Source organism: Capra hircus, chromosome 1, assembly GCF_001704415.2.
Source record: "Capra hircus breed San Clemente chromosome 1, ASM170441v1, whole genome shotgun sequence".
In the NCBI taxonomy this organism is placed as follows: Eukaryota; Metazoa; Chordata; class Mammalia; order Artiodactyla; family Bovidae; genus Capra; species Capra hircus.
In genome coordinates this window covers 121,805,380-121,824,996 of record NC_030808.1, presented here as the reverse complement: position 1 = coordinate 121,824,996, position 19,617 = coordinate 121,805,380, and positions in this window count along the sequence as shown.

The following is a 19,617-nucleotide window of genomic DNA, read 5'->3' as shown; positions in this document are numbered from 1 at the left end:
CATTGTTTCCACATCTGTTTGCCATGAAGTGATGGGACTGGATGCCATGACCTTACTCTTTTGAATTTTGAGTTTTAAGCCAGCTTTTTCATTCTCCTCTTTAACCCTCATTAAAAGGCTCTTTAGTTCCTCTTCACTTTCAACCATAAGGGTGGTGTCATTTGCATATCTGAGGTTATAGATATTTCTCCTGGCAATCTTGATTCCAGCTTGTGTTTCATCCAGCCCAGCATTTCACATGATGTGCATTGCATATGAATTAAATAAGCAAGGTGACCATATACAGCCTTGCCATACTCCTTTCCCAATTTGGAACCAGTCTGTTGTTCCATGTCTGGTTCTAACTGTTGCTTCTTGACCTGCACACAGATTTCTCAGGAGGGAGGTAAAGTGGTCTGGTATTCCCATCTCTAAGAATTTTCCACAGTTTATTGTGATTCACACAGTCAAAGGCTTTAGTGTAGTCCTAAATCCTATTTTCAGTGCTCCTTAGCTACATCTCTTTGTATTATTCTTTTTACTGTTTTTTTTTAATTACATTATCACAGTCTGCTTAGACTTAAAATTTACATAAAATTAAGAAATTTGCAAAGCACTTTTCAGTGCCTCAATCCTGTATGTCATTGCTATAGTATTTTACATGCACATAAATTATAAACTGTGGAATTTAATGTTAGGTTTTTCCAAGGCAGTCAGTTGTCGTTTATAATTATTAACAGGTGAAAAATAGTTTTCACATTTATTCACAAATATGTAATAATGTGCTCTTCATTTTCTTCTTATAGATAAGGAGTTTTGTCTGTTTTTACTTCCCTTCAAGATGGGGAATTTCCTTTAGTATTCCTTGCATTCTTGTATTCAGTATATCTTTCCCCTTTTCCCCTTGACTTTTGCTTCTGTTCTTTCCTCAGCTATTTGTCAAACCTCCTCAGACAACCACTGAGGTTGCCTTCATGCATTTCTTTTTCTTTGGAATGGTTTTGGTCACTATCTCTGTACAATGTTACAAACCTCCCTCCATAGTTCTTTAGGCACTCTGTCTACCAGATCTAATCCCTTGAATCTATTTATCACTTTCACTGTATAATCATAAGGGATTTGATTTATGTCATAGCTGAATGGCCTACTGGTTTTCCCTGCTTTCTTCAATTTAAGCTTGAATTTTATAAGAAGGAACTCATGATCTGAGCCACAGTCAGCTCCTGGTCTTGTTTTTGCTGATTGTATAAAGCTTCTCCATCTTTGGTTACAAAGAATATAATCAATTTGATTTGGGTGTCAACCATCTGGTGATGTCCATGTGTAGAATCATCTCTTATGTTGTTAGAAAAGTGTGTTTGTTATGACCAGTGTGTTCTTTTGACGAAATTGTTAGGCTTTGCCCTGCTTCATTTTGTACTCCATGGCCAAACCTGACTGTTACTCCAGTTATCTCTTGACTTCCTACTTCTTCATTCCAATCCCCTATATGAAAAGGACATCTTCTTTTGGTATTAGTTCTAGAAAGTCTTGTAGGTCTTCACAGAACCATTTGATTTCAGCTTGTTTGACATTTGTGGTTGGCACATAGACTTGGATTACTGTGGTGTTGAATGGCTTGCCTTGGAAACAAACCAAGATCATTCTGTCGTTTTTGAGATTATACCCAAGTACTCGATTTTGGACTCTTGTTGACTCCTAGGGCTACTCCATTTCTTCTAAGGGATTCCTGCCCACGGTAGTAGATATTAATGGTCATCTGACTTAAATTCGCCCATTCCTGTCCATTTTAACTCACTAATCCCTAAGATGTTGATGTTCACTCTTGCCATCTCCTGCTTGACCACTTTCAATTTATCTTGATTCATGAACCTAACATTCCAGGTTCCTATGCAATATTGTTCTTTTCAGCATCAGATTTTACTTTTACCACCAGACACATCCACAACTAAGCATTTCCACTTTGGCCCAGCTGCTTCATCCTGGAGCTATTAGTAATTGTCCTCTGCTCTTCCCCAGTAGCATATTGGACACCTTCCGACCTGGAGGACTCATATTCTGGTGACATATCTTTTTGACTGTTCATGGGGTTCTCATGGCAAGAATATTGGAGTGGTTTGCCATCCCCTCCTTCAGTAGACTATATTTTGTCAGAACTCTTCACTATGACCTGTACATTTTGGATGGCTCTGCATGTCATGGCTCATAGCTTCATTGGGTTATGCAAGCCCCTTCGCCACAAGGCTGTGATCCATGAAGGGGAATTTTGGTTTACATATATTTAAATTGCTTCCCAGGTGTTGTGGTAAAGAACCTGCCTGCCAATACAGGAGATGTAAGAGATGCAGTTTCAATCCCTGGGTTGGGAAAATCCCCTGGAGGAGGGCATGGCAGCTGACTCCAGTATTCATGGCTGAAGAATCCTATGGACAGAAGAGCCTGGCAGGCTACAGTCCATTGGATCGTAAAGAGTTGGACACAGTAGAAGCAACTTAGCATACACACAGTCATATTTAATATAATTGCTAACTCTATCTCTTATCAAATGTCTTTTAGTAAAGAAATAGCTGGGCAAAACTCACATGATGGAATTAAAAAGAATTAATGAATGTTCTCACTTAAGTTTTTTTTAAAAACAATACTTAATGATCACACAGTTCTTTATAAATCACTTTTGAAACTTCAAGTTTACTTCATCTTTAACCTTTATCAAGCCCAAATTAAACATGAGAAAACTTAAACTGAGAGATTTGAATAATACATTTATAAGTTTGCTCTATGTTGTTGAATGACTTTATGAATATTTTTGCAGGGATTTAATCCAGATATTTTGACTTTAAGTCCACTGCCCTTTTTATTATATCAGTTGATATCTATTAAAAATAAAACCCTAATTGGTAAGCTTCTAGCATTTATGCAAAATAAATAAAAATCTAAATGGTTGAGTAGACTGCATGCTCAGTATGATTTAGCCTTCTCATGTGTCTTGATGTAAACTCAGTCTCCATTAGGAGATATCCAGTGTCCAATCAAGGAAGGGCACCTAGTTTTACTATAATCTGCAGTGCTCAGAATGTGTTTGAAGTATCACTTAGTTCCTGGGACCTCATCTCAAATAGGTTTGTAGAACTTAAAGTATTTTAAAGAGTCATCTTAGAGTCTGTCTGGATATATGCCCGGGGCCAGTGTGAGGAACTCCGCCCATGGCAAAGGTCATGAGGAAGGAGGCTTGGCATACGCAAAGGCATGATCAAGCGTCAGGAAACCCCCTGTTCCCAAGCACCTACTCCAAAACCAGAGTCTGTTTTATGCTCTCCCCCATAACCGTTTCTCTCGGAGAAGGAGTAAACATGCAGCTCTAAGGCAATAATTCCTGGGTGTGACAAGAGTGTTTCAGCTTATGGACTCCTCTGAAGGTTATCTAGCCCGCCTGTATAGGTTCGTCCGGCCACATGTGATTGTTTGTTTACAGCCTCCCAACCTGAGAGGCCCGAGATGTTTTAGACTTACTAAAGGCAAATTCTTTTGGGGAGTTGGAAATTATTAGTATAGTGAGTTGGTTAAGAATAATATTGGTGAAGGGTTTTTCATTTGTTGTGCCAATAATTGCTGCTAATTCCCTACCCTGGGTGTGACAAAGGTGTTTCAGGTCAAACCTCTCTGCTGACAGACTAGCTTGTGTGACAGGATTATCCATACTCCTGCCACTATGCAAGTGATTGTTTACTACCTCTTAACGATAAACAGCAGAGAGTTTGGAGTATTTTGAAAGTCTTAATTAGCATAGGGCTTTTTTTCATTGTTGAGTCAATGATTGCCGCCAGGCCTCCGTATCCTTAGGCACCTGGGAATATATTAATCAATGTATTTGGAATATAGAAAGGAAATATAGTAGTTTTTAAGGTTAGCAATACTAGACTTTTTGAGTTAATGAATTTTCTCTTTTGTAATAGATCACTGTACTTTGTTATAAATCACTGTGTCCTTGCTATGTAAAAATGTAACTTTATCACTACCTTAAGACTAAATAGATCTTAAGGGGAACATTGGTGAAAGGATTTTCATTTGTTGGGCTGATGTTTGCTGCTAAATCTCCATATTCCCTGCCCTTATAAAGAATGTAACTAACGTATAGGAGAAATAAGTATTAACCTTTAAGCATATAGGAGAAATAAGTATTAACCTTTAAGCATATAGGAGAAATAAGTATTAACGTTTAAGATTAATCATGTTAACCCTGGGTTAAATAAATTCCTTTCTTCATTGTAACTCACTACACCCTCACCCTATAGGAATGCAACTTTATTTGGAGGGTGGTGCCTGGTTTAAGAAAAAACACCCTTGGAAAAAATAAGTTTTTTGGTTATCAGAAAGAAAGGATCATAAAGTGTCAGCAGGTCTCAAGGCCAGAAGATGATGTAATATCCCTAAGACCTTTTTTTTATATATTTATGTGAAGCACCTGATTTTGATGAAGGTCAGGACTGCTGACCCCAGCGTGACTCTGTATTCATCCCTATGTGTAACAAAAGGTATATAAGCAAACCCCAAAATAAAGAAATTGTATCAGTTTCCAGAAAGACTGATTCCCCCATGTCGTTTCTTTCTTATTCCCCATTTTTCTGGCTGAATTCCCATCTGGAGCATGGATGCTATTCCACGTAAACCAAGTTATTCAGCCTCTTTTTCTCCACTAATTTTCCCACTACACTATCTGTTTCTAATCCTCTATATATCTGTAATTAAATATGTATTTTTCCAAGAACGCCGACGCCGTCCCCACCTTCGAATCACCCTGGATCCACCGGGGCTGAACCCCAGCAGATATATGACTTTGTTTGAAAAGCAGAGGATGTTTAGTCCAGAAGAAAGATTAGATTTGGGAATAAGGAAAAGATACCCAGTTATCTTAGAGTATTTGAACTATGTAGAAGTAATTTTGCATCTCAGTGTGTTAGAGCTGAAAATAAGGACTAGAATTTGCAGGGGAGGATGACATATTTTCAGTCACTTTCTAATTCTTACTACACTCCAGAAGCTTCAAAGAACACCTGTCGAATACATTGTACAGAAGATTCCAGACATGCATCCAGCCCCAAGCAGTTTAACTTGAGACGAGAATACAGAGACTCATCTCTTAGTGCAAGACTATATATTAGATCCAAAACTTTGACCATGGAAAGAGTTTGCCTGCAAATACTGATAAGGTGATGATAGTGTTAATGTTGATGTGATGACAGTAAATTATACCAATCATGTGTTTTCACATTTAAAAAGTTGAGTGCACTACAGTCATTCTCTTGTTATCACTTTGCCATGTAATATCCTTTGGCATTCAAGAGACAAACAGGAAAGCTGAGGCTTAGTTAATGCCCTCAACTTAGAAACTACATCTTTAAGAGAAAGAGTACCCTGGAGCTAAAAATTTAATTCTTGGCCTGCAGTATCCTGGCAGAGGTTAGAGCAGACAGCCTTTCCTGAGCAAATTTTTCTGTTGAAAGCTATATGGTGCTCACTGAAATTGAGTTGTTTTGTCCTTGCAGTATCATTTTTAATAGCAAAGTGGTATAAAGATCCAAGTATTCATCAATACAGAAATGTAGAAACAAATTTTGGTATATCCACAAAATAGAACAGTCATTATAAAAATGTACTGACTTAGAAACTGCCTACTATAAATATATATATTTTTAAAAAAAACAAAATACAGAATGGCCTCATGAAAAAATAGGAAGCAAATAAACAAGCACCCCTTCCCCCTAAGAAAACAAACAAACAAAAATCTGCTAAATCACACACAGACACACACACACACACACACACACACACACACGTATATTTGAATAAACATAGAGAAAAGTTTGGAAGTATATGATTAAATACTGGGGGATAGGATTGGAGGGTGTAAGAAACTTCATCTTTATATACTTCTGTTAAAGTTTATTTTAGCAAGCATTTTTTGCTTTTACAAGTAGTAATATTTTTTAAAAAGCTGGTATCAAGGTTATGGAAAGTAAACATGACAATTACTTTTTAGTAAATAGTTATTATTTGCAAAAAGAGCTCCCTGACCTGAGCAATGTCAGAGCTCCACTTAACAAGAGCACTGCAGACACAGATGAACACCACTGATTCCTTTTTCTGTGTGAGTTCAGCCAGGGAACGAGGTGCCATGAATCCTCTGAGTGGAAAAGTGGAGTCATCCAAGCCCTCCTGGCCTTCAAAGTCAAGAGGGGAACTGGCACATTCCGCTGGATCTCATGGCAGTTGCAGACTGAAATACAACCTTCTGGCCCCCATTTCAGTGAAATATGGAATCCCTCATAAATAACACTCCTTATTTTATAATCTATAACTTTTAGGTGGTGAGAGGTATATTTTCTGGGTTACTGCCTGACCTGAACTAATTATAGAATGGCTCCATTTTATTTTTTTTTTAAGCTTTCATTTTGTACTGGGGTATAGCTGATTAACAATGTTATGATAGTTTCAGGTGAACAGGGAAGGGAGTCAGCCAAACATATACATGTATCCATTCTTCCCCAAACTCCCATACAGGCTGCCATATAACACTCAGTAGAGTTCCCTTTGCTATATAGTAGGAACTTGTTGGTTATCATTTTAAATATAGCAGTGTATACATGTCCGTTCCAGATTCCCTAACTATCTCTTCACTCCATCCCTACCCTCACAACCGTAAGTTCATTTTCTAAGTCTGTTTTGTAAGTTCATTTGTATCATTTCTTTTTAGATTCCACATATAAGTATTTCATGTGACATTTCTCCTTCTCTGTCAGACTTACTTCACTCAGTATGATAATCTCTGGGTCCATCTATGTGGCTGCAAATGGCATTATTTCATTCTTGCTAATGGTTGAGTAATATTCCATTGTATATATGTACCACATCTTCTTTATCCATTCTGTTAACGGAAAATTATGTTACTTCCTGGTCTTGCCTATTATAATGCTGCAGTGAACATTCAGTTCAGTTCAGCTCAGTCGCTCAGTCATGTCCAACTCTTTGCAACCCCATGAATCACAGCATGCCAGGCCTCCCTGTCCATCACCAACTCCCGGAGTTCACTCAGACTCACGTCCATCGAGTCAGTGATGCCATCCAGCCATCTCATCCTCTGTTGTCCGCTTCTCCTCCTGCCCCTAATCCCTCCTAGCATCAGAGTCTTTTCCAGTGAGTCAACTCTTCACATGGGGTGGCCAAAGTACTGGAGTTTCAGTTTTAGCATCATTCCTTCCAAAGAAATCCCAGGGCAGATCTCCTTCAGAATGGACTGGTTGGATCTCCTTGCAGTCCAAGGGACTCTCAAGAGTCTTCTCCAATACCACATTTCAAAAGCATCAATTCTTCGGCTTTCAGCTTTGTTCACAGTCCAACTCTCACATCCATAGATGACCAGTGGAAAAACCGTAGCCTTGACTAGACGGACCTTTGTTGGCAATGAAGATTAGGCTGCATGTATTCTTTCAGATTATGTTTTTCTCCAGATATATGCTCAGGAGTGGGATTGCAGGGTCATATGGTAGCTCTATGTTTAGTTTTTAAGGAAGCTCCGAACTGTTCTCCTTAGTTTTTGTGCCAATTTACATTCCCACAGGCAGTGGGCAGTGTAAGGGTTCCCTTCTCTCTGCACCCTCAGCCCTTAAAAGGGAAAGGCACAAGCAGAGAGAGGGAGAAGCCTTGGAAAGCAGCCAGGATAGTATGGAGTCTGGGGCACTAGTCACTGCTTTTCCTATCAGTCCCATGTTATAAGGGTTGTATCAGTAGTATAGAAATCCTTTGTCGGCTTTGCACCTAATAGCATCCTGGGTTTGCAAAGCTTTCCTGCCACAGTAACTCAACTGTCTCCTACAACATGCCTGGTGTCTAGAAGAGCTACATCAACTGTCGTTTACTCATGAGGAAACCAAGACTTAGAGGAATAAAAGCAATGACCCTCAAGTCACTCAGCAGTTTGGCCACAAAGGTCATATCAGAATCACATCTCATTTTTCTGCTATCTCCTATAGCCAGGGCCTCATTTTTATCTTTGCTTCAGTTTCCAAGGTAGATTTTGTTTTATAAAAGGGATCTGCTGCTTTAAAAGGTGTGAAAGCTGATGATCCAGAATAATGTTTCCAAATCCCCAACTGATATTAACATTCATCATTCAGGAATGACAGATTGGAATTTCCAGGAATTCTCAGAAATTCTTGAAATCAAAAATTATTCCACATTTTCATAACACTGTATTTACATGCTTTCAAATAATATGGCCATAATAATAGTGAATAATTTTCTGTGGTGGTATGATGTCAAAATTTTCAGCTGTTTTCAGTAAAACATGTGTTTTTATAGTTTGTTTTTATTATGAACCAATATATCATGACAGGATTATTTTAGTAACAGGTAAAAATGATCTCTATTTGATATAGATAGCAGATATAGAAAACATTTAGAAGAAGGGAACATTAAAGCAAAATAAATGCCAAATGAAATCACTTGTGGCATTGAAAAAGAATGCCACAATTTCTTGGTATATGAAAGTTATTATTTTTTAATAAACTTTAAAAACACAAAGTATTAATTGTTCCATCTGATAGTCTTGATCTTTGCTTAGTGACAAATATTCCAGACAGAAAAATGTCTTTCATTTTGTTTGATGGTTGAATGAAAGATAAAAGTGTGCCCCTCATATCTTCAAGTGTTAGAGTACTTACTTCACAGAAGCTCCTGTCCTTGGAAACAAGACTTTTTTTTTAGCTGCACTTGGTCTTAGCTGAAGCACACAGGATCTTCTATTTTTGCTGAGGCATGCAGAATCTTTTAGTTGTGGCATATGGGATCTAGTTCCCTGACCAGGGATAGATATTAGGCCCCCTGTATCGGGAGTGTGGATCTTAGCCACTGGACCACCAGACTTGAAGTCCAAACAAGTTTTGAACCACTCTCCTTTTGCAGTCTTAACAGGTCAACTGGAATTGAGTTTTGTGATATAGCTTTCTATCTTTACAAGTGTCCTATGTCATTTAGATTTGGGTACTTCCACCTTTTTGGGTGATTTTATAAACAGTGAGTAGATGTTAGGTTCCCTGGACTTGCAGTCAGACAAGACCAGCTCTGCTACTTGATGTGTGGGTGCTCCTATTTATGTCTTCCTCTGGAGTAATGAAATATTAATAAGGCTTACCATCCAAAGTTGTTTGAAGTATTTAATATAATATACAGTAAACAATAAGTGCTGAAAAGATATTAGTTGTTTTGATTATATTCATACTCGTTTCAGGAAAGTATGTTTCCATAGCCTTGGATAGCTCTGTGAAAAATCCAATGACAGCTTTGTGTTATACAGCTTTTTCGGATTGTTGGTTTGTCAGTTGTCTATAATAAAGTATTGTTCTTTGAAAAATATCATCAGTTACACAAAATTCATTGTAAACTATCATATTAATTCTTGTAATAAATGCTATCTACTGGGATGTAGAAATAGCTTCATTTTAATTTCTTACTTTTATCATTTTCTTTGCAGTATAGGAAAGTGAGAATGGAATTTGGTCAAGAAATTTGCTCTTGTGGAGCAAGAATTCTGTGAAGGTGATGACAGGAAGATAGCTCGCTATCCTCCACCATCAACTGCCATGTGTCTGTTTCTCCTGAGTCACACAGATGCTGATGCCTGCAGCTGTCTGTGTGTAGGTGAGGTCAGTGTGTTTCATGGTCACCATGGTGTGGACAACTGATGCAGAACCATTAACTCTTGGACTGGATTAATTCCTGGAAGCCAGAGTTCACACAGAAAAGCCAAGAAGAAACTGAACAGATCTTTCCTGCTCTGTGCAGAGGGGATTAGCAGTACACTGAGTCATCAAGAGTTTTTCTCTGGGTACCTCATTAAAGAACTAGCGACTTGCTTGGTTTTATTCTATCCGTCTTGGCACAGTCAAAGCCAGTGAACTATATGATCTGGCAACTTGAACATCACCTCCCATTGCTCTCTTACTCTTACTTTACAGCGGTCAGTGGCATCAGTCTGATTCTTGAATATCAGAGTCACACTCCTATCCTAGGTTCTTTGTAACTGCTGTACCATCTGTCTTTTTCAAGTACTATGTAATATACTTGTTAAAAATTTTTGTATCTATGAATGCACTCATTACATTTGTTTTCTGCCTCTCTCAAGCAATGTCATCTCCACCAGTCCTTGAAAAGGCAAGAGTTACAAAAAATACTATGCACAATGGGGACAATTTTGGAATTTAGGAATATATTTAACAAAAAAATTGATAGAACCTTTATGAAAAAGACTGAAATTTTAATGAATGTTGTAAAATATAGGAACTATAAGCAATGATTTGGATAAGAAGAAGCAATATTTTAAAAATATCAACTCATTAAAATTGATATGTTAACAATGTACAACAATTTCCAACTTTTAAAGAACTGGCTAAAATGATCTTTTAATATACAGAGGAAAACATAAATGTTCATGAATAGACAAGGAAAATACTGGAAATGTAACTCAGTGTATAATTCACAGTAATAGAGCCATTGAATATGTTTTCCGATGACTCAATATGAAAAACGATTTTGCCAAATCTGATTTATCAGATTAGCTTTCAAATCTGATTTATCAGATTAGCTTTCAAATCTGATTTATCAGCAACTCAACTATAAATACTCACAAACATATTTGTAGAAGGAAATGACAACCCATTCCAGTATTTCTTGCCTGAAAAATCCCATGGACACAGGAGCCTGGTGGGCTATAGTCCAAAGGGTTGCAAAGAGTTGGACTCAACTGAGTGACTAAGCACACACATACAAACATATTACAATTATTAAAAGTGTTGCTAATCTATTTCTATTCTTGTTTAATCCTCATAGTATATTGCTTCCTACCATAATTATACTGTGGTGACTTTTAAATCTTAGGGACACAGACTACCAGAAATGGATTTATTTATAGGTTCTAAAAGCAAATAGTAAAAAAATTTAAAAAATAAGTCTAGTAATTTCTAGTGAATAGAGTCACTTTGCTTTCAATGTTTGTATATATTTTTTCTGATTAAGTATGTTACTTGTGGGTCTAGTGCTTTCTGAGTTAATGCAACAAGAAAGAAACTCTGTCCATGGCCCTCCCTTTGAATTTAGTCAGATATTTCTGTTCAACTTCTCTCAACCATTAATTCTTGTTATGTTCACAATATTAATAGCAACATTCTTAATATTTTTCTGGTTGTGAAAATAATCCATATGTATTATGAAGACTCAACCAATACAGAAGAGAAGAAACATATACTCAAACATACACACACATACCCACACAAGTGCAGGATAGAAGAGAAAGTTGAATTCATTCCTAATTTCAAGATTGTACTTACTAAATGCAAAGCAAACAATTCCAGACTGGGCATATGTGAAATTTTGGTGTTGCAGACTGTCTAGCCAAATCCATCTTAACTGACCAACCTGTGTCAGTACACTGTGCCAACCTCTGTACCTTTCTGGATTGATAACATGTATCAGGAACCATCTCTCTTCCTCCCATCTCCTTTTCTTCAGTCCTGGCAATTCATCTAAATTTTCTACTCCCATCCCTTTGAAATGTCTGCCTCCTATGTCTTCAATTTCTTCTTCCCTTATTTCCTTTCTTTCCCTTAGCCAAAATTTAGGCTTATCCCTCCCATCCAAAAATAATCTGTTGTCACTACTTTTCCCTGTATCCACCATAAAGTCTCTTCTCATGTCTTAACTAAAAAGCATTTCTGCTATCTTATTTTCCATTTATTTCTCAATTACTTATAATCTGCCTTGGTTTGCCAACTCTCTGTGGAAATGATTCATAGTTTTCCAATGTCCTCTGTATTTCCAAATTCACTGAAAATGATTGTCTTTATTTACGCATCCTCTTTGGCTCTCTGTTCCCTGACATCACATCATTCTGGTTCTTACACTTTTGCAGTTGTTTGTCTCTTTTACATTTCTTGCACAACACTTAAATGCCCATGTTCCATAGTAGCAAATTATTTGTTAAAATTAGATGGATAATCTCATCTTTGAAAATGTTTTTAATGATTACCCACATATACAAAATTCCCCAAACTGTAGTTCCTACAGAGATCTCTGACCTCAACTACAGATTCACAAACTTGGTTAGCTATTGGATATTGCCATTTGGGTATGACTGTGGCATCCCAAATTCAACAGATTTAAAACAAAACTGATTTTACCTTAGGTGCCTTCTTGTATGTTCCCTGTCTTAACTGGTAGCACCATAATCCACTTAGTTAGAAACCAGTAGTTTTTCTCAAAATTTCTCTATCTTTCAGGTTCAGATCAAGATAGCAGAGTAAGAGAACATGGAACTCAACTCCCCCATGAACATATCAAAGATACATCTACATGATGAATAATTGTTACTGAAAACTGGTAGGACTTCTGTACGACCAAAATGGTAAGAAATAAAAATTGAGTAAAAAGGGGAGGAAAGTGATTGAGCTGGGACCTGTGCCCCTGGGAGGCCTCTAGTCCTGGGAATCTCCACAAGGGAGACAAGCCTCCTTGGCTGGTTGGAAGACACTGAAACAAACAAAAGGGCTGTGGGAAGCTTGGGTTCCATTCATGAGGAGTCTTCACATGCTGGCTGGCCCCCGAGGCTGGACAGAGAGAGGTCTGTTCTAGTGACCACCGGGTTTTCCACAACTATGCTACACATCCTCCAGCCCAGGCCAAGTGAATGCTAAGGCCCTACTCACTCATGTCATATTATGGCACTGGATCCAGAATGACCACAACCCAGTAAAAGGCATGACCATGGGATGCAGAGGTGGCCCAGTCCCAGGACAGAGACTGTTTTGGGTAGGGGTGACTATTGCTTGTGTTTACTCAAGGAGTGCCTCAGAAGTAGCCCAGATCTGTGATGGGGCTGCGCCACAATAGCTCACCTTGCACACATGCAGGGAATCCACACAGGCCTCACCTGCCCTGTGAGGCAGTTCCATGACAGGGCAGAGATGGCAGAAGTTGGAGCATCACAGTCTGTGAGGGACAAAGGGAACTTACATCCAGAGCTGCATGGGTTCCTGCACACTCCTGCACAGCTCTTGAGCAGAGCTGTGGGTTCCTGCACAGATAGAGCATATGTACTCTGTCTGCACATGGGCCCCACTTGCTTCAGCACTCTCCATCTCCAGGACAAGGGTCCTGGTATGAGAAGAAGGAAAAATACACCTTTAAAGGGAACAGAGCAAGCTTGGGCCCAACTCACAGGATTTCTGCTCTAGCAACTTGGGATCAGACCCTGCCCCTAATAAGGTAGTGATGGCCACTGAGCAGATGGAAAGATGTACCTCACACTGCGTAACAACTCTAGCCTCTTCATCTCCAGCTCCACATCCCAGCAAGGTGATAGCTGCCAGCACAGAGGGTCCCAAATAAGATGAACCCAGACAGACCCACATTAACACTTATCATAATAAAAATAGTGGAAGTTAAAGAAATCTAGACACAGTAAGACCAAAGAAAAAAAAAAAAAAAGTCATGTACAAGGGAATCCCCATAAGCTATTAGCTGATTTCTCTGCAGAAACTTGGCAGACAAGATGGGAATAGTGTGATATATTCAGAGTGCTAAAAGGGAAAAACATGTAACCTAGGATACTCTACTCAGCAAGATTATCATTCAGAATAGGGGACATACAGAACTTCTCAGACAAAGAAAAACAAGGATTCATCAATAATAAACATACCCTAAAGGAAATGTTAAAAGGTCTTTTCTAAGTGGAAAAGAAGGAAGAATCTATGGAAAAGGGAAAATCCCACTAGGAAAGGCAAATATATAGAGATGATAGGATCAACCACCTAAATAAGCCAGTATGAAGATTGAAAGACAACAAAAAAAGTAAAAATAGCTATAACTAAAATAAACAGTTAAGGGATAAACATAAAGATATAAAATATGTCATCTGCCGGGAGCCACCATGGGAGATCCCACCCATGACAAAAGTCATGTGGAAGAGAACTGTTAAGCAAGGCTTCAGAACTCAACGGGCTCCCTAGGCTTTCTCGAACATCTACCCCAAAACCAGAATCTGTCCATTTTACTATTTCATGACTTTCACCAACTCCTCTGACATTAACAGGGGGCTATTCCTGACCACCTTTTTCTGGAGAAAATCAACTTAGGGCTATAGCCAATAAGTCTTCTGGACATGCAAAGAATATTTCCAATCAAAACCCCTCTGTTAGCATTTTAGCTTGCTTGGCAGATATATCCAGACTCTTGCAGCTACGCATGTGATTATTTACATCCTCCCAACTGTGAGAGGCATGGAAAGCCTAAAACATAGAGCCTTTCGAAGACTTAAAAGTTATTAGAGTAGTGTTAATATAGGATTTCATTATTTGGCCAATGCTTGTTGCTAAGTTACCATATCTCTTATCCACTGTGCACCTGGGAGTGCATTAGTTAACATAGTTAGAAAGTAAGAAAAACAAATGTAGCCTTGAAATTAACCACATCAGACTTTTGAGCTAATTGGTTCTTTCTTGTAACTCACTGCACCTTTACTCCGTGAGAAATGTAACTTGTTTAATACTTTTTGAGGCTGACATAGATTAGAAATATAAGAAAAAACATTTCAAGGGAAAATAAGTTTTCTGGTTGAAAAGCCTCTATCAAAAGAGGGTCATAAAATGTTCACAGGCCTTCAAGGCCAGAAGATAATGTACACAATATTGTTTATGGGAAAGGTTTGCAGAAAAAATCCTGGTTTCGATAAAGACAAAACAGGTGTAATGTTTGGGCTGACTCTGTATGACTTTGCATCTTTCATTTCCCTCTATGTACAAGTAAAGGTATAAAAGATCCTTTTGAAAATAAAAACAATGGGCCTCGCTTGAAAAAGCTTGGTCACCCCGTGTTTTTCTTTTTTTTCTCTGTTACTTTCTTTTTCAGGCTGATCTCTTGGAGCATAGAGGCTCCCTGCGTTCACTTATCTGCCCGGGTTTCTAAGACCTGAACGGGAAGACGTTCTGCGTCTTCACTCCCTCGGGAAACCGGGAAGGCACCTGTGGCCTCCGTGAACAGGGCAAACTTCTTGTCTCAAAGTTTTATTGGCTTTCTATGTAAACCAAGGAATATCAGCCTCTTTCTCTCCTCTATTTTCTCATCTATAATATTCTTTCCTTATCTCTCTCTAAATCAATCGCCAACACCGTTTTTCCTTCAGGTTCCCCTGGATCCTGCGGGGGCTGGACCCTGGCAGTCATCAAAAACACAATGTCGGAGAGCAGAGGAAAGAAATGGAGATCATTCAGGACTACCAGCTTAAAATAAGTAAATATAGGTCATCATTTATGAACCCCAAGATAAACACAAATCAAAAACCTACAACAGATATACAAGAACTAAAAAAGAAGGAGCACAATCATACTACTAAAAATGTCAACTGCAAGGGAATAAACAGAATAAAGAAGAACTACAAAAACAACTGGAAAGAAAGTAATAAAATGGCATTAATTACATACCTATCTATAGTTACTTTAAATGTCGATGATTAAATGCCTCAATAAAAAGACATAGGGTTGCACATTGAATAACAAATGGCATGGTACTGGCACAAAAACAGATATATAGGTCAATAGAACAGAAAAGACAGCCCAGAAACAAACCCATGCACCCTCTGAACAATAAAGCAACAACAAATGAGGCAAGAATAAACAATGGAGAAACGACAGTCTAACAAGTGGCATTGGCAAAACTAGACAGCCATACATAAAATAGTAAGATTAGAACATTTTCTCACACCATATACAAATATAAATCCAAACAGATTAAAGACTAAAATGTAAGACCCGAAACCATAAAAAGCCCAAAAGAGACGCAAGCAAAACACTGACTGACATAAATTACAGCAACATTTTTTGAATCTGTCTCCTGAGGCAAAAGAAATAAAAGCAAAAATAAATAAATGGGACCTAATGAAACTTAAATGATTTTGCACAGTAAAGGAAAGCAATGACAAAATGAATGACAAAATGACAGCTTCCAGAATGGGAAAGTTATTTGCAAATGATATGACCAAGGGGATAATATCCAAAATACATGAACAGACAACTCAATGTGAAGAAACAACCCAATCATAAAATGGGCAAAAGGTCTGAATAGACATATTTCCAAAAAAGATAAACAAATTATTTACAGTCACATGAAGAAATGCTCAACATCAGTAATTATTAGAGAAATGAAGTCAAAACAATGAGATACCATCTCATACCTGTCAGAATGGCTATCATCAAAAAGTCTACAAATAGCAAATGTTGGCAAGAACGTGGAGAAAAGGAAACCCTTGTATACTGTTGGTGGGAATGTAAATTGCTGCAGTCAATATGGAAAACAGTATGGAGGTTTCTCAAAAAAAAAAAAAAAATAGAACTACCATGTGATCCAACAATTCCCCTCCTTGGTATATAACCAGAACAAATGCAAAAACACTAATTCAAAGGATTCATGCATCCCACTGTTCATTATAGCACTATTTACAATAACTGAGATATGGAAGCAACCCAAGTGTCCATCCACAGACAAATGAATTAAGATGTGGTATATAAGTATGTGGTTGTTGTGATGTGTGCACTCACTTGTACCTGACTCTTTGCAACCCCATGGACTGTAGACTGCCAGGCTCCTTTGTCCATGGGATTTCCCAGGCAAGAATACTGGAGTAGGTTGCTGTTTCCTTCTTCAGGGGATCTTCCCAACCTAGGGATTGAACGTGCATCTCCTGCATCTGCTGAATTGGCAGGCAGATTCTTTACCACTGAGCCACCATGGAAGCCCGTGTGTGTGTGTGTGTGTGTGTGTGTGTGTGTGTGTGTATAAAATAGAATATTACTCAGACATAAAAAGAATAATATTCTGCCACTTGCAGCAACGTGGACAGACCTAGAGAATATTACATTTAATGAAATGTCAGAGAATGATAGATACTCTATGATAGCACTTACATGTGGAACTTGAAAAAAAATACAAGGATTATGTATAGAAAAACAGAAACAGAGTCATCAATATAGAAAACAAACTTGTGGTTACCAGTACAGAGAGAGAATGGGGAAGGGGAAATGAGATTTAGGCATGATACCCCTTGTCCAAGGTAAGGAAGAGCAGCTGCGCTTTGCTGGAGCAGCCGTGAAGAGATACCCAAGTCCAAGTTAAGAGAAACCAAAGTAAGACGGTAGGTGTTGTGAGAGGGCATCAGAGGACAGACACACTGAAACCATAATCACAGAAAGCTAGTCAATCTGATCACACACCACAGCCTTGTCTAACTCAATGAAACTAAGCCATGCTGTGTGGGGCCACCCAAGACAGGCGGGTCATGGTGGAGAGAGCTGACAGAATGTGGTCCACTGGAGAAGGGAACGGCAAACCACTTCAGTATTCTTGCCTTGAGAACCCCATGAACAGTATGAAAAGGCAAAATGATAGGATACCAAAAGAGAAACTCCCCAGGTCGGTAGGTGCCCAATATGCTACTGGAGATCAGTGGAGAAATAACTCCAGAAAGAATGAAGGGATGGAGCCAAAGCAAAAACAATACCCAGTTGTGGATGTGACTGGTTATAGAAGCAAGGTCCGATGCTATAAAGAGCAATATTGCATAGGAACCTGGAATGTTAGGTCCATGAATCAAGGCAAATTGGAATTGGTCAAACAGGAGATGGCAAGAGTGAATGTCAACATTCTAGGAATCAGTGAACTAAAATGGACTGGAATGGGTAACTTAACTCAGAAGACCATAATATCTACTTCTGTGGGCAGGAATCCCTTAGAAGAAATGGAGTAGCCATCATGGTTAACAAAAGAGTCTGAGATGCAGTACTTGGATGCAATCTCAAAAACAACAGAATGATCTCTGTTCATTTCCAAGGCAAACCATTCAATATCACAGTAATCCAAGCCTATGCCCTGACCAGTAATGCTGAAGAAGCTGAAGTTGAACAGTTCTATGAAGACCTACAAGACTTTTAGAACTAACACCCAAAAAAGATGTCCTTTTCATTATAGGGGACTGGAATGCAAAAGTAGGAAGTCAAGAAACACCTGGGTTAACAGGCAAATTTGGCCTTGGAATATGGAATGAAGCAGGGCAAAGACTAATAGAGTTTTGCCAAGAGAATGCACTGGTCATAGCAAATACCCTCTTCCAACAACACAAGAGAAGACTCTACACATGGACATCACCAGATGGTCAACACCAAAATCAGACTGATTATATTCTTTGCAGCCAAAGATGGAGAAGCTCTATACAGTCAGCAAAAATAAGACCGGGAGCTGACTGTGGCTCAGATCATGAACTCCTATTGCGAAATCCAGACTTAAATTGAAGAAAGTAGGGAAAACCGCTAGACCATTCAGGTATGACCTAAATCAAATCCCTTATGATTATACAGTGGAAGTGAGAAATAGATTTAAGGGCCTAGATCTGATAGATAGAGTGCCTGATGAACTATGGATGGAGGTTTGTGACATTGTACAGGAGACAGGGATCAAGACCATCCCCATGGAAAAGAAATGCAAAAAAGCAAAATGGCTGTCTGGGGAGGCCTTACAAATAGCTGTGAAAAGAAGATAAGTGAAATGCAAAGGAGAAAAGGGAAGATATAGGCATCTGAATGCAGAGTTCCAAAGAATAGCAAGGAGAGATGAGAAAGCCTTCCTCAGTGATCAATGCAAAGAAACAGAGGAAAAGAACAGGATGGGAAAGACTAGAGATCTCTTCAAGAAAATTAGAGATACCAAGGGAACATTTCATGCAAAGATGGGCTCGATAAAGTACAGAAATGGTATGGACCTAACAGAAGCAGAAGATATTAAGGGGTGGCAAGAATACACAGAAGAACTATACCAAAGGATCTTCACAATGAAGACAATCATGATGGTGTGATCACTCATCTAGAGCCAGACATCCTGGAATGTGAAGTCAAGTGGGCCTTGGAAAATATCACTACAAACAAAGCTAGTGGAGGTGATGGAATTGCAGTTGAGCTACTTCAAATCCTGAAAGATGATGCGTGAAATTGCTGCACTCAATAGGCCAGCAAATTTGGAAAACTCAGCAGTGGCCACAGGACTGGAAAATGTCAGTCTTCATTCAAATCCCAAAGAAAGGCAATGCCAAAGAATGCTCAAACTACTGCACAATTGCACTCATCTCACATGCTAGTAAGGTAATGCTCAAAATTCTCCAAGCCAGGCTTTAGCAATACGTGAACCATGAACTTCCAGATGTTCAAGCTTGTTTTAGAAAAGGCAGAGGAACCAGAGATCAAATTGCCAACATCCACTGGATCATCAAAAAAGCAAGAGAGTTCAAGAAAAAACATATATTTCTGCTTTATTGACTATGTTAAAGACTTTGACTGTGTGGATCACAATAAACTGTGGAAAATTCTTCAAGAGATGGGAACACCAGACCACCTGACCTGCTTCTTGAGAAACCTATATGCAGGTCAGGAAGCAACAGTTAGAATTGGGCATGGAACAACAGACTGGTTTCAAATAGGAAAAGGAGTATGCCAAGGCTGTATATTGTCACCCTGATTATTTAATTTATATGCAGAGTACATCATGAGAAATGCT